The sequence below is a fragment of the Bos indicus x Bos taurus genome, chromosome 9, assembly GCF_003369695.1.
Source record: "Bos indicus x Bos taurus breed Angus x Brahman F1 hybrid chromosome 9, Bos_hybrid_MaternalHap_v2.0, whole genome shotgun sequence".
NCBI lineage: Eukaryota > Metazoa > Chordata > Mammalia > Artiodactyla > Bovidae > Bos > Bos indicus x Bos taurus.
The window spans coordinates 69,528,203-69,548,179 of NC_040084.1; the positions used below are offsets into that span (position 1 = coordinate 69,528,203).

The window sequence follows — 19,977 nt, forward strand, 5'->3', positions numbered from 1 at the left end:
ATAGTGGTTTTTATAAAGTCAAAAGCATTATAAGGAAATTAATATTTAAGATACACACGGAGAAAGTAGGCTGATAAGATAAGGGTCATCTATTGCTATGATGGGTGAGGAAAATGTTTTTACCTCTGTTGCCCAGGCAATGTGAATCTCTACATCTGAAAGTAGCAATGGCCAGCAAACCTGAGAGTGAGTATCTCTGGTTTTCTATGCCAAAGAAAATAGAGCAGATCCAAATGTGTCATTAGAACAATGTTTCCTGAGCTAAACACTGAGAGCTGAAGCTACAGAGAAAAATGTATTGAATAACCTAGGAAAGATATAAGGAAAGCGGCACAACTTAGACAAATGCCAGTGGTCAGGCTGTGGCCCACAAAAGTATATGTTCATGTTTCTAAAAACATATGGAGAGTGTGCTGTGCTGCTGTGCTTGGTCACTCAGTCGTGTCTGACTCTTTGTGACCCCATGGACTGTAGCCCACAAGCAAGAATACTGGAGTGGGTTGCCATGTCCTCCTCCAGGGGATCGTCCCCACCTGAGGATCGAACCCCAGTCTCCTGCACTGCAGGCGGATTCTTTATCCACTGAGCCATCTGGGAAGCCCCCATATGGGAAGGGTGGTGGTGGTGGTGGTTTAGTCGCTAAATCGTGTCTGACTCTTGCGACCCCATTGACTGTAGCCTACCAGGCTCTTCTGTCCATGTCATTCTATAGGCAAGAATACTGGAGTGGGTTGCCGTTTCCTTTTAGGCTAAATCTAATAGTGAGACTTGATGATTTTAAGAATACATTTGTTTCCTTATTCTAATCCTTTCACATATATTTCACTTCTTTTGTTCTTTGTTTCTGGGGGTGGAATGAAAAGAAGGCTTCTAGAAACAAAGATTTACATTGCTATTGTCACTTAACAGGGTAGACCCGCTAACAGGTCCCTTTCCCATTTCAGGTAGTCTCCGAGAGTGTTGTTTGTAGTGTTTCTCGTTTACAGGTGCTCATCTCCTTATCTGGATGCAGCAGAGAGACAGGGAAAGCACCCTGAGCCCAGAGCTCAGAGCACTCATAGGGGATGGGTATTCTCAAGGCAGAGCTTTCTTTGTTCAGAAATTGCTGAGCTCACCTCTGTTCCTGGTAATTAACAGGCTCTTCTTCACCCTTGTTCAGGGGGAGCTACCTTTTTTTCTTTCCCTTGGCAGTGACCAGTCTACTTCTTTGACAGCTTAGTGAAATTCCTAGGAGGGAAAGGATAAGAATAGCTCTCAGCAAATTCACCGCAAGAGGAAATTCTTTTATAAAGGAGTTTAAATTAGGAAATACATTGATGTTAAATAGTGTTTGTCCCATTTTGGAAACTTAATGAAATGTCTTCATATATTTTGAGCTCACTTAAGTAAACCTTCCTGAGTACTCTAAAAATATTAAAAAAAAATTAAAGCTACAATATTAGAGAAACTCGAATTTTCTTAAATGTCCACAAACTGTATGTAAATTTATTAAGATTTCATTTTGAAATCACAAGTGTAAATTAATTATCCAATTATTCATTTTAAACTGAAATTACAAGGTTGATCTGTTACTTTGTCTAAAGTCTTATAAGCCTAACAAGTACAAAATAATAAAAATACACAGTTTCATTAACACAAATATTAATACCATGGTTTTGTTTACTTGTACATGTCTATATTTAATTCTAAATCTTTACAGAATTGAAAGAATGTTTAACTGTCAGTGAAATAATTATGACTTTGTGAGTAATTTTGAAGGATCTCTTCTCTGCTTGTTGAAATTCTTGTTGTGGATGACCTTGATGGGGCTTTTTTTTATCAAGATCCTCTAAATAGGGTGATCTGATGGTACTTGTGGGCCTTATTCCTATGATTAGGTTGTATATTACCCAATTCTTTTATCTAATCATGTAGTATGAGACTCACATTCAGCAGTACATAAATTATTCTCTTAAATCCTTTTTTCTTCTTCCAAGGGGTTCTGGCTGAGGAATCTTATACCAGCTACCTATTTCTTTATGATAAACTACTTCAAAACTTAGTGGCACCAAGAATAACTCTATTTTATTATATCTTGCAATTTTTATGGGTCAGAAATTTGGGCAGGAATCAACTGATTCATTCTTCTATCAGATGACCTCCATTAACATCACATGGAAGAGAAGGATTATCCAGCTGAACCCCACAGCATTCCTGATGCACAAAACTGAATCTAATAAAATGGTCTGAAAAGTCCAAAGTGGTTTCTTTGCCATGTCTCAAACTTTGGGAGAAGAGCTAGAAGGCTGGGCTTAGCTGGGACTATCAGTTGGAGTGTATCCATGTGGGATCTTTAGCAATGTGACCTCAGGGTAGTCAGACTTCTTACGTGGACTTCAAGGGCACTAAAAGCAAATACTCCTGTGAGCAAGGTGGAAGCTGCATGAGCTTTTGTGATCTAACCTCAGAAGTCCCAAGGGCTGTACTTGCCACTGGACTTGAGTGGTTGAAGAGTCACAAACCCCATCCATATCCAAGAAAAGTGCACATAGACACCCCCCTTTCTACGGCAGAAATGTCAACAAATGTGTGACCACATTTGAAACTGCCACAAAGCTATTAGCATAATTAAAGATCTTTTCCATTTAACTCCAAAGGTCTTTGACTTGTGCATTATTTTCTTTTTTTTACTTTACAATGTTGTATTGGTTTTGCCATACATCAACATGCATCCGCCACAGGTTTACACGTGTTCCCCAACCTGAACCCCCCTCCCACCTTCCTCCCCATACCATCCCTCTGGGTCATTATTTTCAAGTACTTCCCATATGCTATAAACATGTGGTATTAAAACAACATCTGATTAAATTCTAGGTATATTGCATGGCATTGTCTCACAATCTGTTCATGACTTTGAAAGATCATATTATTTGATAAAATGACCTTGGAAGATTATTCTACTTGATGAAATTATGTATAAGAATAGTTCTGTACTTTATTTGCTAATGAGCCACAGATGCCATCTCTTGAACTCAAAGGTGAAATGTTCTGGTCTTACATTAATGATTTTTTTGAATTTTTCTAACAGATAAGTGTGCTATGAAGAATATTTTATGTTCTTCTATACTCAATTCAACAAATACAGAATGAGTACATTCTTTAAGTGAAGCGCATTTTAACAAAGGTTTGGATTTCATCTGGTGTAGATGGCTTGGAAGTCATTCAAAATGCATGGGAGAAGATGAACAATAGAGAGAAGACATTTTTTAGAGTAGTTTGTTAAGAAAAAAATACAAGCAGGTCTGCAACCTTCTTTGTTCAGTCAGGTTTGGGGACCAAGTTCTTTCTGTTTGTCTTATCTTACTCCATCCGGTTAGGCTTCCCCATGGCTCAGCTGTGAAGAATTCGTCTGCAATGAGGGAGATGCAGGTTTGATCTCTGGGTGGGGAAGATCCCCTAGAGGAGGGCGTGACAACCCACTCCAGTATTCTTGCTGGGAGAATCTCATGGACAGAGGAGCCTGGTTATGGTCCACGGGGTCACACAGAGTCAGACACGACTGAAGCCACAGCAGCAGTAGCACTACTCTGTCTCGTTAACTCCTACACAGATCTTAATCTTGATCCTGCTTTTTGGGTGATTCTGTCCATTGCTCCTCATTGAAACAAGAATTGGTAGAGGTTGAATAAATATTTGTTGACTGAACAAATGAATGTCTAATTTCAAAGAATTTGAACATACGAAGTCAGCTCTTCACACTAAAATTATACTGCTCATAATTTTTCAAGGATCAGAAAGCATTTTACATTCTCACTAGTGCCTTTGGTTATCATTGTAAATAATCAGTTATCATTGTTTTTGCCACTCAACTCATTTTGCTTTTCTGGGTATTTTGATTCCAGATAAAGAGGCATATACTGTATTGCTTTCCAACTGGTTTTTCTATCTAAATAAGATAATAGAGAATTAGGACTCTAAGAATTCAAAGCGAGCTCACTGACATACAAACTATCATGAGCATTTTCAGTGGCTACTATAAAATACCCTAAGGAATAGAATCTTGTTTGGGTCCAGTGAAATGCCCTGAAGAATGCATAATGTTTGATGTGTGTTAATATTGCAAAGTCGCCATCCCCTACATTCAGCTGGTTTTGATCTCATTTAGTTGTCCTATAATATGGGTCCTATAATATGGGTCTGGAGAAAGATTTGCTTGATCTGCCTCTGATGTAGTTGCAGGGTTGCCCTACCTTTTACCAGTTCATACTACCTCCATGTTAATCCCCTCTTTCCACTCCAAATACCGCATTCTCATTGTCTCATTCTCATTTGTCTTATGTACTTTGTGCAGCTCTTGAAAATAACCTACCACAGTTAAGGGGGCCCAAGAGGAAAAGCGATCACTGTGACTTAGGGTGATAATATCAATTTTCAAACACCCTCTACATACGAGTGTACTTGCTTGGAAAAAATGTGTTTAGAATGGGATCAATTGTGACAGGCTTCTTGGTTTCAAGAATCTGAAGGGAGTGCTGAACAGAGAGGATTGGAATGGAATGTGAAATGAGTTTCATAGTCCTAAACTCTGGCAGGCTGAGCTGTGTCACGGTAGGGAGCCATTCAAAGGGAGTGTGACATGGGCCTTGGATGTGTTTTCTCCTTATGCTGTTGCAGCTAAGTGACTGTGCTGTCAGTGTTTTCCTACCATTTAAAAACAAAAAGCGTTCCTGGTAGGAAGGCCTCTAGCTATTTTTGATTTATTAACTAATTTTAGGAGGCTAGAAATTAACAACAACAAGAAATGAAAATGGGCAGAGAATAGCAGAAGCTCTACAATGATAATTCAATCGTATGAATAAATAGCATTTCAACATTAAGGCAAACTAGGTGTGGCCATTTGAGAAACCTCAGGGTCTCTGCTGTCTTTTATTTCTTAGAATCTGAGATTTTAGTTAATAATCTTTGTAGGGGGAAAGAGTTTTTTCCCCCTGAAAAACCAAGTTTGAGAAATGTGGATTGCTGATCTATTGTGCCTAAATTATTAAAAGAAAAAAAAATCAGCAAAATAAGTTTTCATGTACGAAGATTCTAAGAAGGAAGGAAGGAAAGCAGGAAGGAGAGAAGGAAGGTGTGTGTGTGGGGTCTTATAGTAGAGTAAGAGTAAATAATAGTAAAAATCATCCTTTAAGGACTTCCCTGGTGGTCCCACAGTTAAGAAACTGCCTTGCAATGCAGGGGATGCAGGTTCGATCCTTGGTCAGGGAACTAAGATCCCACACACCATGAGGCGACTAAGTCCATCTGCTGCAACTCACCTCAGCCAAGAGAGGCTGTGTGCCACAGCCAATATATATATATATAATCCTTTAAAACATCATATTAGATTCAGGTAAGAAACATAGACAAAAGTAATTTAAATCATCTATGGTAGTATTTAGTGTAGTGAAGAGACAATATGATGAAAAAAATGACATTTACATTATCTTAAAAAATTCACCAGAAATTGTTTATTAACCATAAAAAAAATAGTAACTTTGGAAGTGGAGAAAGGCAACACATTGTCCAAGTTCTCAACATTATCACTAAGGGGAACTAAACATCACATGCCTCTAGATATGATACTTTGGGAAGACCATAATATCTTTTATTTCCCCCAAAATGCATGACCTAAATCTAACCTTAAGGACAAGGATATTGGGATGGAAAAATACTTTTTAATTGTCAAGGTTGAATATTCCCTGTAGTAAGTTTTGGATAAAAAAGCTCACTTCACTAGTAAATCTGCAAGAATTGACTGTGAATGACAGGGTTTTTTTATTGATGTCATTCAGGTACTCAGATGATGGACAATTGGTACAGACGGAACCGGTCAGTCAGAAACAGAATGAGTATGTTCTGGCAACAACAATAATATGAATATATCTTCTAGAAGAAGTTTCCAACTACTTTTCTCCAAAACTGTGCTCTTTTGACAGCTATTCAGTAAGTAACAATAATGACAAAAACAATAGTAAAGCTAGGCAGGAGAGGAAGTCAGAGAGAAAAGGGCAAACAATTATTGGGTGTTCACTTAGTGCAAGGAACTGAACTAGATCTTTCTGAATTATGTTCCATTACTATTCTTGGGCGGCAGCCGAGAGGAGCTACCCCACGTCCAAGGAGCGGCGGCTGCGCGGGTGCAAGAGGGCCGAGAGGAGCTACTCCACGTTCAAGGTCAGGTGGGGCAACCTTGTCCAAGGTAAGGAGCAGCGGCTGCGCTTTGCTGGAGGAGCCATGAAGAAATACCCCACATCCAAGGTAAGAAACCCAAGTAAGACGATAGGTGTTGCGAGGGGCATCAGAGGGCAGATACACTGAAACCATAATCACAGAAAACTAGCCAATCTGATCACATGAGCCACAGCCTTGTCTAATTCAATGAAACTAAGCCATGCCATGTGGGGCCACCCAAGATGGATGGGTCATGGTGGAGAGAGATCTGACAGAATGTGGTCCACTGGAGAAGGGAATGACAAACCACTTCAGTATTTTTGCCTTGAGAACCCCATGAACAGTATGAAAAGGCAAAATGATAGGATACTGAAAGAGGAACTCCCCAGGTCAGTAGGTGCCCAATATGCTACAGGAGATCAGTGGAGAAATAACTCCAGAAAGAATGAAGGGATGGAGCCAAAGCAAAAACAATACCCAGCTGTGGATGTGACTGGTGACAGAAGCAAGGTCCGATGCTGTAAAGAGCAATATTGCATAGGAACCTAGAATGTCAGGTCCATGAATCAAGGCAAATTGGAAGTGGTCAAACAAGAGATGGCAAGAGTGAACGTCGACATTCTAAGATTCAGCAAACTAAATGGACTGGAATGGGGGAATTTAACTCAGATGACCATTATATCTACTACTGTGGGCAGGAATCCCTTAGAAGAAATGGAGTAGCCATTATGGTCAACAAAAGAGTCTGAAATGCAGTACTTGGATGCAATCTCAAAAGTGACAGAATGATATCTGTTAGTTTCCAAGGCAAACCATTCAATATTACGGTGATCCAAGCCTATGCCCCAACCAGTAACGCTGAAGAAGCTGAACAGTTCTATGAAGACCTACAAGACCTTTTAGAACTAACACCCAAAAAAGATGTCCTTTTCATTGTAGGGGACTGGAATGCAAAAGTAGGAAGTCAAGAAACAGTGGGAGTAACAGGCAAATTTGGCCTTGGAGTACGGAATGAAGCAAGGCAAAGACTAATAGAGTTTTGCCAAGAGAATGTACTAGTCATAGCAAACACCCTCTTCCAACAACACAAGAGAAGACTCTACACATGGACAGCACCAGATGGTCAATACCGAAATCACATATTCTTTGTAGCCAAAGATGGAGAAACTCTATACAGTCAGCAAAAACAAGACCGGGAGCTGCCTTTGGCTCAGATCATGAACTCCTTATTGCCAAATTCAGACTTAAATTGAAGAAAGTAGGGAAAACCACTAGACCATTCAGGTATGACCTAAATCAAATCCCTTATGATTATACAGTGGAAGTGAAAAATAGATTTAAGGGACTAGATCTGATAGACAGTGCCTGATGAACTATGGACGGAGGTTCGTGATATTGTATAGGAGACAGGGATCAAGACCATCCCCATGGAAAAGAAATGCAAAAAAGCAAAATGGCTGTCTGAGGAGGCCTTATAAATAGCTGTGAAAAGAAGAGAAGCAAAAAGCAAAGGAGAAAAGGAAAGATATTCCCATTTGAATGCAGAGTTCCAACGAATAGCAAGGAGAGATAAGAAAGCCTTCCTCAGTGATCAGTGCAAAGAAATAGAGGAAAACAATAGATTATGAAAGACTAGAGATCTCTTCAAGAAAATTAGAGATACCAAGGGAACATTTCATGCAAAGATAGGCTTGATAAAGGACAGAAATGGTGTGGACCTAACAGAAGCAGAAGATATTAAGAGGTGGCAAGAATACACAGGACAACTGTACAAAAAAGATCTTCAAGACCAAGATAATCACAATGGTGTGATCACTCACCTAGAGCCAGACATCCTGGAATGGGAAGTCAAGTGGGCCTTAGGAAGCATCACTACGAATAAAGCTAGTGGAGGCGATGGAATTCCAGTGGAGCTATTTCAAATCCTGAAATACGATGCTGTGAAAGTGCTGCACTCAATATGCCAGCAAATTTGGAAAACTCAGCAGTGGCCACAGGACTGGAAAAGGTCAGTTTTCATTCCAATCCCAAAGAATGCTCAAACTACCACACAATTGCACTCATCTCACACACTAGTAAAGTAATGCTCCAAATTCTCCAAGCCAGGCTTCAACAATACGTGAACCGTGAACTTCCAGATGATCAAGCTGGTTTTAGAAAAGTCAAAGGAACCAGAATCAAATTGCCAACATCCTCTGTGTCATTGAAAAAGCAAGAGAGTTCCAGAAAAACATCTACTTCTGCTTTATTGACTATGCCAAAGCCTTTGACTGTGTGGATCACAATAAATTGTGGAAAATTCTCCAAGAGATGGGAATACCAGACCACCTGACCTGCCTCTTGAGAAACCTGTATGCAGGTCAGGAAGCAATAGCTAGAACTGGACATGGAGCAACAGACTGGTTCCAAATAGGAAAAGGAGTACGTCAAGGCTGTATATTGTCACCCTGCTTATTTAACTTCTATGCAGAGTACATCATGAGAAACGCTGGACTGGAAGAAGCACAAGCTGGAATCAAGATTGCCAGGAGAAATATCAATAACCTCAGATATGCAGATGATACCACCCTTATGGCAGAAAGTGAAGAGGAACTAAAAAGCCTCTTGATGCAAGTGAAAGTGGAGAGTGAAAAAGTTGGCTTAAAGCTCAACATTCAGAAAACGAAGATCATGGCATCTGGTGTCATCACTTCATGGAAAATAGATGCGGAACAGTGGAAACAGTGTCAGACTTTATTTTCTGGGGTTCCAAAATCACTGCAGGTGGTGACTGCAGCCGTGAAATTAAAAGATGCTTACTCTTGGAAGGAAAATTATGACCAACCTAGATAGCATATTGAAAAGCAGAGATATTACTTTGCCAACAAAGGTCCGTCTAGTCAAGGCTATGGTTTTTCCAGTGGTCACGTATGGATGTGAGAGTTGGACTGTAAAGAAAGCTGAGTGCCAAAGAATTGATGCTTTTGAACTGTGGTTTTGGAGAGGACTCCTGAGAGTCCCTTGGACTGCAAGGAGATCTAACCAGTCCATCCTAAAGGAGACTAGTCCTGGGTGTTCATTGGAAGGACTGATGCTAAAGCTGAAATTCCAGTACTTTGGCCACCTGATGTGAAGAGTTGACTCATTGGATAAGACCCTGATGCTGGGAGGGATTGGGGGCAGGAGGAGAAGGGGATGACAGAGGATGAGATGGCTGAATGGCAACACCGACTCAGTGCACGTGAGTTTGAGTGAACTCCGGGAGTTGGTGATGGATAGGGAGGTCTGGCGTGCTGTGCTTTATGGGGTCGCAAAGAGTTGGACGTGACTGAGCGACTGAACTGAACTGAACTGGACTATTCTCACTGAATGAAGGAGGAAAACAAGGCACAGAGAAATTATGTGACTTGACCAATGCAAAGACTATCTATCTAATATCTGCTTTACCTCCCCAAAGGATAGAGTAATGATTCTTGGGAAATGGCTTTGGACAAAGTGGTAAATCTATTTGAATCAAAGGTAATTCAATCCCTTTTACCAGTGTTTGATTTAAAATGGGTTAATGACCCAGTTCTGGCCATTGATAAATGAGGAGATGATTAATGAATCTTTAGAGAAAGATCTTAATTTGTTTTAAAAGCCAGTCTCATTCTCCCAGTGGGCTTAAACTGGGAGGCACATAGCCATGGTCACTACTGGTGGCCACCTCACAACTGCAAAAGGAACCAGCTTTATTATGATGTATGGAAAAGAATATTAGATGGGCAGAAAGAACCTGGGTCTTGATGAGGATGAATTACTTCTGAAACTGCCCTTCTCTAGGATTCTTCTTACATAATATAACCTTTTCTTCTTCTTCTTCTTTTTTTTTTTTTGTTTTGCTTAAACTGGTTTGCATATGAGTAGAGCAAACCCAGGGACGGGGGAGCCTGGTGGGCTGCCGTCTATGGGTCTATGGGGTCGCACAGAGTTGGACACGACTGAAGCGACTTAGCAGCAGCAGCAGCAGCAGCAGAGCAAACCTAGAGTCACACCCAGTCAGCTTTTATCCTTAAATTCCAATAAATATTTCATCAGTACTGTTGAGTCACAACAAAATAAACTCACATTAATCTTTGCATACCTTGTTTGACTAAACATTTTTTATACTTTTTCTTTGATTGTTTAAAAAACAATTGTTTATCATTCATATCACAAAGGGCTACTTTCCTAATAAGTAAGAAGGTCTTCAAATCAATAAGAAAATAACAAGCAAGTAGAAAGTTAAGCAAATTCCACAAACAGACAATTCACAGAAAAGGAAATAAAAATAGATCTTAAATATAAAAGAGGCTTAGCTTCACTCATATTAAATTAAATGAAAGTGAAAATTATACTATTTTATACCATTTTTCTTCTATCAGATGGCAAAGACAAAAATATTTGATAACACACTATGCTGGCAAGTGTGGAAAAATGGTGTTATCATTCCAATACATGATAGTAGTAGATAGTTTACCTCCCCAATGCTTATTAATGGTTATCTAATTGGTACAACTTTTGTGAAGGATCATTTGGCATCTTTTTTGATCAAGCGATTCTACTTATAGGAATTGAACTTAGAAGTACATTTACACTCATGTGAAATTAGGACTTCTCTAGGACTTCCCTGGTAGCTCAGCTGGTAAAGAATCTGCCTGCAATGCAGGAGACCCTGGTTCAATTCCTGTGTCAGGGAAGAACCCCTGAGAGAAGGAGTAGGCTACCTACTCCAATATTCTTGGGCTTCCTTGGTGGCTACAATGATAAAGAATCTACTTGCAAGGCTAGAGATCTAGATTCGAGCCACGGGTTGGAAAGATCCCTTGGAGGAGGGCATGGTAACCCACTCTGGCATTCTTGCATGGGAAATCCCATGGACAGAGGAGCCTGGCAGGCTACAGTCTATGGAGTCACAAGAGTTGGACAAAACTTAGCTACTAAGCACAATCACAGCACATGTGAAAGTATATTTTCACAAGTATATTAAAGGAATGACAGAGGATGAGATGGTTGGATAGCATCATAGACTTGATGGACATGAGTTTGACCAAGCTCTAGGAATTGGTGATGGACAGGTGAGGGAGGCCTGGTGTGCTGCAATTCATAGGGCCTCAAAGAGTTGTACTAGAGAAGGCAATAGCACCCCACTCCAGTACTCTTGCCTGGAAAATCCCATGGACAGAGGAGCCTGGTAGGCTGCAGTCCATGGGGTCGCTAAGAGTTGGACACGACTGAGCCACTTCACTTTCACTTTTCACTTTCACGCATTGGAGAAGGAAATGGCAATGCACTCCAGTATTCTTGCCTGGAGAATCCCAGGGGCCGGGGAGCCTGGTGGGCTGCCATCTATGGGGTCGCACAGAGTCAGACATGACTGAAGAGACTTAGCAGCAGCAGCAAGGAGTCATACACAACTGAGAGACTGAACTGAACTGAACTGATTATTTTCAGTTTTGTTTACCATAGCAAAAAATTGGGAACAACCTATATATTTAGTTACAGAAAGCTAGTTAAACAAATTAGGGTGTACTTTACAATGTAATCAGGAAGCTCCAGTGGCTCAGTGTTGAGGAATCTGCCCACCAGTTCAGGAGTTGTGAGAGACTTGGGTTCAATAGCTGGGTCAGAAAACTTTCCTGGATAAAGAAACAGCACCCCACTCCAGTATTCTTGCGGGGAGAATTTCATGGCCAGAGGAGGCTGATGAGCTGCAGTTCATGGGATCACAAAGAGTTGGACATGACTGAGAGAGCAACATTCGTACTTTTCTATGGTTGAATTTACTACACACAATGAATATGTATCTGTTTTCTCCCAAAGAATAAAGTTTATGTAAAAGAATATGAAATATTCATGAGTTGGAAAAATTTATGCAATAGTGAATAAAAGCATTAAGTTTAGTATTTTTTCTAAACTGTCCACTTGAAATTAGAATAAAAACACTGCATTTTAACATAAAAATTGCTAGTTCTCTTCCTTAATAGCATACCAGCCCATTAAGAGCAGTATTTTTCTATGGTTCCAGCTATTTCCAGGTGTCACTGTCCCACATGTTTTCCTACCACTTCTTTCCTGGATACAATATTGTCTTCTCTTGCAAAAAAGGGAAAAAAAAAAAAAAAAAGATTAACACACACAGAAAAAACCTGTAAAAGAAAGGCACAATTTCACCAAAATTTTTAGACTCTTATCAAATAGGGTTTGTAGGCTGAACATGACCAGCCTTACCTTACTAATGTAGGTGGGATAGTTTGGCCTGACATTTATATCACTTTCCTAGAGAACTGCTAAGTTATTTCTCCTCTCTACCCTGCGGTTGACACTGATTAATTTTCCTGAAGTTCCTTTTCAAGTCTTGAGAAGCTGCCAGCACAGATGTTCCTACACTATATTGTTACATGACCTCTTAACCCAGCAACACCCAACTTAATAATTACAACATAGGAAGAAGTAAGAAATTTCCGGTGCCAATCATCGGTGTGCACATGCTAAAAAACCAAAACATAGATACATTTTAATACACACAAAGAAAAACATTGTCTTTTCCCTGTGTTATGCCAGTTCTTCAGGAACAATAGATTTAAATTTTCTGGACTATCTAACTTAAATCATGAAACAATAAACGATTTAAAAATATGCCTACAGGGACTTCCCTTGTGGTCCAGTGGTTGAGGCTCTGTGCTTCCACTGCAAGGGGCATGGGTTTGATTTCTAGTCAGGGAACTAATGGCACCCCACTCCAGTACTCTTGCCTGGAAAATCCCATGGACGGAGGAGCCTGGTGGGCTGCAGTCCATGGGGTCTCAAAGAGTCAGACACGACTGAGCGACTTCCCTTTCACTTTCATGCATTGGAGAAGGAAATGGCAACCCACTCCAGTGTTCTTGCCTGGAGAATCCCAGGGACGGGGGAGCCTGGTGGGCTGCCGTCTATGGGGTCGCACAGAGTCAGACACGACTCAAGTGACTTAGCAGTTTAGCAGCAGGGAACTAAGACCCCACATGCTATCAGTTCAGTTCAGTCCTTCAGTTGTATCCAACTCTTTGCGACCCCATGAACTGTAGCACACCAGGCTTCCCTGTCCATCACCCACTTGCAAGGTGAAAAATAATAATGCCTACAGTAACTAATCTACTCAGCAAACACTACAGTGCCAAGGACTATGGCAGGTACTTTATGTTCATTATCTCCAACCTACCAAGGAAACTTCACACTGTTTTCCTTAGTGACCATACCAACTTGCATTCTCACCAACAGTGCACTAGGGTTAACAGTGTACTCATCTGAAGAATAAGTACCTTTTATACTAAGTTTTTGGAAGGAAAGTTATGATCAACCTAGACAGCATATTAAAAATCAGAGACATTACTTTGTCAACAAAGGTCTGTCTAGTCAAGGCTATGGTTTTTCCAGTAGTCATGTATGGATGTGAGAGTTGGACTATAAAGAAAGCTGAGCACTGAAGAATTGATGCTTTTGAACTGTGGTATTGGAAAAGACTCTTGAGAGTCCCTTGGACTGCAAGGAGATCCAACCAGTCCATCCTAAAGGAGATCAGTCCTGGGTGTTCATTGGTAGGATTGATGTTGAAGCTGAAACTCCAGTACTTTGGCCACCTGATGCGAAGAGCTGACTCATTTGACAAGACCCTGATGCTGGGAAAGATTGAGGGCAGGAGGAGAAGGAGACAACAGAGGATGGGATGGTTGGATGGCGTCACCGACTCAATGGACATGGGTTTGGGTGAACTCCAGGAATTAGTGATAGACAGAGAGGCCTGGTGTGCTGCAGTTCATAGGGTCGCAAAGAGTCAGACACAACTGAGTGACTGAATTGATAACTAAGTTTGCCAACTGCTCCACAAAATCGACACCAAAATTGCAGGAAGGGGTGAATGGGTTGTATCAACTGAGCCTGTGCCTTTTTATTATGTTAGCAAACTTTTCTAGATGACGCATTCAACACACCTCCATTTGTTGGTCAGGACTATATTGTGGCTGGAAGATGTCAAGGGAAAGGGGTTGAAGCTGGCATTAGGATGTGGGTCAAAGGAAAGCATATAAGCGAGGCAGGGAGATGGGTGAATGGGGCTAAGCAGAAGCTGGGGAAGAGGACCTGTAACCACCACCTGGGAAAGTTGTGCTTGGGATGGGAGACAGAGGGTGTGTGATGTAGACATCTTGGCCATCTTCACCGTGGCCTTCTGCTACACCAAATATCACCTTCACAGCTCTCCATTATGACCCTGATATGGCATAAAGCCCTTCAGTCAGTGTCTTCTCTGCTTTCTTACTTCAGCCAGTGTGGAACTGATTGTCTCTTAAAAACCTGAGCTTTTTTTTCTAAAAAATTGAAGTATAGTCAATTTACAGTGTTTCAGGTGTATAGCAAAGTGATTCAGTCATATATTTATACACACACACATATGTACATATGTTTTTTTCAGATATTTTCTGTTGCAGATTATCGCAAGATATTGAGTATAGTTCCCTGTGCTATACTGTAGGTTCTTGTTGTTTATTTAATTTATATTTAGGATTCATAACAAGAATTATGAAGGGTCTGAGACTTTAATCCTAATAACAAGCTAAGAAGTTATCATGGATGGTGACAGAAGATACGAGACTGTGGGGTGAGAGATATTACAACAAAAGCAGCAGATAGACTTTCAGGTTCATTTGTATCAGTTTCCCATAACCTTCAAGTCTGGGCGCTATGCAAGGAGCCCTTGATGGATGCCTGTAGACACACTGAGTTGCATTACAAGAGAGCATGTATCTTGGGGAATCTCCCACTTTTAGGGTGACTGTACTCTTAGTCTTGGGGAGATGTATCTCTTTCTTCAAGATCACTTCCTGCAAACACCATCCTGAAAATGGCCTAGAAAACATCAATCAGGATCTTGCAGTCTTAACATACCAAGCAAGGCTGTGCAGGACCGCTCAGGACCCCTGGCAAAATTGCTTCCCCCAAAGGAGTGGAGGGTGACAAGCTACACACTGCATGAAATCTGGCTGCTACCTGCTTTTGCATGATCCATAAGCTAAGGGTGGATTTTACATTTGAACCCCAAAAAGGAAGTCACTACGCCCCACAAAAAAACAGTTCTACCTTTCTCATTAATAGACCTACATTACAAAGAAAAGATTTCCTGATTATACCTTGCATGTGTGTGTGCATGCTCGGTCATGTCTGACTCTTTGTGACCCCATGGACTGTAGCCTGCCAGGCTCCTCTGTCCATAGGATTCTCCAGGTGAGAATACTGGAGCGGGTTACCATTTCCTACTCCAGGGGATCTTCCTGATCTAGGGATTGAACCTGCGTCTCCTGCATTAGAAGATGGATTCTTTGCCACCAAGCCGTGTAGACCTCGACTTTTATTAATAAAAAATCTCTCTTTTTGTATAAGTTTCTGTTTAATACCATTGATTTTGTCTCTTGACCTGCAAACCCTGAACTGTCTGATACTTGATGGAAGAAGTTTGCTAGCTCCTGATCGAAGAAATTGAAAGAAAATTCTCAAAGGTCCTGTTTCTTTGCCATTTTTGTAACTGCTAATTTCACTGCTAAGCTTAGAAGAAATGTGTGACTAACCAAATTAGTTCAGGTGTCTTCAGATTCTTTTTTTAAATATAATTTTTGAAGAGGTAAACATATACATTATTTAATTCAAATCAGAATTTAAAAGGCTTTCTTATCAGCCTTTCTCCAGTAGTTCTGTTGATCTTTGAGTCTCCCATCACCGAGGCTGAGGTTTATCGCTTAAAAACACCTTGACTTTATATTTAGTCTAATAATAAGAATGACTAGCATGCTTGAATTAGAGGGATAGAATACTGCTTATCCAAACTGGTTTTTATTTGTATCATTTCCTCTTCTTTCTTGGACCCAGCTTGCCTGCATAGCTTTATTTAGTTCTCAGTACAAATGTCAAACTAGCTAAAGTTGGTGTTTCAGTTGTGTACTGGTGCATAATAAATTACCTCCAAACTTAGAGGCTTAAAGCAACAGCAATTTATTTTGTCTCACAATGCTATGAGTTGACCAGATGGCTCTCCTGCATTCTGGTGTGTCAGCTGAGCACTGGGATGGCTGGAAGGGCCCATAATGGCCTCTCTCAAGTTGCTAGGAGTTGCTTTGGAATTACTGGCTGAAGCCTTGGTTCTTCTCTCACATGGATACCTGGCTTTTCTCTGAGTGGATGTTGGGCTCTAAGAAATTCCAAACCTAGTCTAAGAAAGTACACACAAACCATTGAATTCCAAATGGTTTCTGATCAAAATTATTTAGAGAAATGTCCTGCTTATGTAAGATGTTAACATCATGGGAAGCGGGGTGAAGTAGGTACACAGGAATCCACTATAGTATGTTTATAATTCTTCTACAAATTGAGGTTATTTTAAAATAAAAAGTTTACAAACAAATAAGTCATGGGATTAGCTGTGAAGAAGGCTGAGCGCTGAAGAATTGATGCTTTTGAACTGTGGTGTTGGAGAAGACTCTTGAGAGTCCCTTGGACTGCAAGGAGATCCAAACAGTCCATTCTGAAGGAGATCAGCCCTCGGTGTTCTTTGGAAGGAATGATGCTAAAGCTGAAACTCCAGTACTTTGGCCACCTCATGAGAAGAGTTGGCTCATTGGAAAAGACTCTGATGCTGGGAGGGATTGGGGGCAGGAGGAGAAGGGGACGACAGAAGATGAGATGGCTGGATGGCATCACTGACTTAATGGACGTGAGTCTGAGTGAACTCCAGGAGTTGGTGATGGACAGGGAGGCCTGGCATGCTGCGATTCATGGGGTCGCAAAGAGCTGGACACGACTGAGTGACTGAACTGAACTGAACTGAAGAGGAGAGAAAATAGACTCCACCTTTTGATGAGGGAATGACCAGATTATATTACAAGAGAGCACATGGATGGGAGGAGTTGTTGCAGCAACCTAGTGGGCTACTAACCTCTGTTTCAGAGAAGGCAATGGCACCCCACTCCAGTACTCTTGCCTGGAAAATCCCATGGACGGAGGAGCCTGGTAGGCTGCAGTCCATGGGGTCGCTAAGAGTCAGACACGACTGAGCGACTTCACTTTTAGTTTTCACTTTCGTGCATTGGAGAAGGAAATGGCAACCCACTCCAGTGTTCTTGCCTGGAGAATCCCGGGGACAGGGGAGCCTGGTGGGCTGCCGTCTCGGGGTCACACAGGGTCGGAGACGACTGAAGCGACTTAGCAGCAGCAACCTCTGTTTAGATCATCTTAGCCATGGCGTGATTTGGAGAGAGAATGTGCGTGTGTCTGTCTAATGCTTTCCCACCTGAATTTGACAGTCTTCCTCTTTCACTTTAGAGCCAGCTGTTAAGAAATACTTCTTATTTCATATTACCATCTACTCCTCCCTGGATCGTATTTTCTGAACATGATCCAGAAAAAAAAAGTTGTCTTGGGTCAAGCCACGAAGCAGTCACTGACCTGATTACTGTGATGTGTTGATCCTGAGATTGAGAATCACACATAGAAATTCATCACATGCAGACTGCATGAGCTGAAGCAGAAGGTGTTTGTTCCTGGGAGACCTGAGTCTCGGTTGCAACCTCCAGCAGCAGTAACCAACCGTTTTGGCACCAGAGACCAGCTTCATAGAAGACTGTTTTCCCATGGATTGAGGAGGGGTGGGGGATTGTTTCCGGATGATTCAGGCACATTGCATTTATTGTGCAATTTATTTTTATTATTATTACATCAGCTCTCCCTCAGATCACCAGGCATTAGATGCCAGAGGAACCCTCTGCTCCAGAATCTAGACAAACTGCCAATCATCAGTACAGCTTTGTGAGCTAATCAATCACAAGCTTTTAGATTTGAAAGCATGGCTGTAATAACTTTCAAGTCATCTGTAAACACCTCAGAATTTATTTAAACTACATTTTGGGATCTGCCTTTGTCTTTCCTGGAGTTCCAAATTCCACCCTCTATTCCTTTAACCTTCCATCATATCCCAGCATGGGAATAGAGGATTTATGAGGGAAGTGGAAGAAAGCTGGAGTTGTTTGGCACAGAAATTCAATCCAACACTTCATTGTTTAAGAAAGCACACCAAAAAAAAAAAAAAGAAAGAAATCACCATATTCATAAATGAAATTGATCTATGTTTTACTTCTTGTGCTATCTATATCAGATTTAGTTTATGAGACATGCTAGTTTTCCAAAATGCAAAAGATTTCTATCTTTGCATGTTCAGCAAAAGACGAGCCATCTGTTCTTTGACTAAGACACAGTTTTAGAAGTAGATCTTTGATAAGTTAAGTATTTTTTCCGTGACTATTGGTCTATTCTGATTTTCTATTTATTCTTGAATCAATTATAAAAACTATTTTTCTGAAATATCTGCAGTTCCACCCAACCTTCAAATTTGTTGGCAAAAGGCTACATGTGATACATTATTATGATCTTTCAAATGTATCCTTATTTGTGGTTTTACTGTCTTTCTCATTGATAATTTTTTGTTTTTTGTTTTATCTCTTCTCTTGGTTAATCTTAGCTATCCTTTTTCTTTTTACTGTCTTTTTAGAATAAAAAGCTCTGATTCTACTTATTAATTCTACTTTTCTGTTCGCTTTCTAATTTATTCATTTATTTGGCTCTGTGGAGTACTCTCAATTTACTAATAAGGTCCATAAGCTGAGATAACTGAGGGTAAATTTTCAACATACGTAGGAAAGTTGTCCAAATTGGTGGCAAGGCATGTGGTGGAGAGTGAGGCTGTTGGATACAGTAGGGACTTCTGACTGGTTAGTAAACAAAGTTGGGAGAGGAGGGACCACTTTCATTTAGTATGAGTGATAACATAAAGACAGTCATTTTGAGAGATTTCCCTGCAGTGCAATGAATAATTTAAAGATGTTTAGAGTAAGTAGAGCACAAAGGAAAGAAAGGAAATAAAACTAGCATATTTATTGGTACTTAGGTAGATCTACTCTGCTTTGACTGCTGTCAAATTTTTTTACAGTAATCAAGAGCTTCATGATTTCTAGAAAAATAATTATTCAGAAGGTTATACTTCTAAATTCGAATTTATGAAAGATCTTGTTATTCAGTGATACCTTTTCTTCCATGCAGAGCTATGAACTTCCCACATCACAATGTCTAATCTCTCCCTTCTTGAAACAAAGGCAGATCCCTCATGAACAGAAAGAGGTTTTTATGCCACTGGGGAAACAATCTATCCTTCTGCCATTTTGATAATTTATGGATAATAACTGAGGTTGAATTAGGAATGGAGGGCCCTGTCTCAGGCTTCAACAATTAATAGACTATTACAGAGAAGCAACTCCTTGAATTCAGATTCCTCTGGGACCAGATGCCTGTCTTGCTGAATTTGAATGCAGAGCATGTAAAGCTTGTCCCAAAATTTCATGCCAACCAGCAAATGAAGCATTTATATGGACTGCTCTCAGCCACACCCAGCAGTTTTGCTTACCTCCACCATCTTTCATTCCCTGGACCCAAGAATCTGGACCCCACAGACCTCTTAAACTGAAAATTCTCATATTATTCTCTTCCATCCCATTATTATCTCCTCATGGATCTCTAAACCTCCTAGTTTTGCTTACTCTGAACTCAACCATCTTTGAATTTTTTTCCCCACCTTCACTTTCCCATTACAATTAACCACTCATAACCAATTCAAGCTTCAGTGGTTTTTAAATTCATCTATAAAAGATGCTTACTCCTTGGAAGAAAAGTTATGACCAACCTAGATAGCATATTGAAAAGCAGAGACATTACTTTGCC

The 19,977-nt window shown here is 40.5% G+C and overlaps 1 long non-coding RNA gene across 4 annotated transcripts in view; it reads right to left on the bottom strand.

Annotated features, from left to right (window-relative positions):
- Positions 1–19,977, bottom strand: part of LOC113898422 — a 123,714-nt gene that overhangs the window by 62,049 nt on the left and 41,688 nt on the right. For all 4 annotated transcript variants that reach the window (XR_003512638.1, XR_003512637.1, XR_003512640.1 and 1 more), the window contains one exon: positions 1,116–1,227. This is a non-coding gene — a long non-coding RNA (uncharacterized LOC113898422). The remainder of the gene's footprint in view (positions 1–1,115; positions 1,228–19,977) is intronic.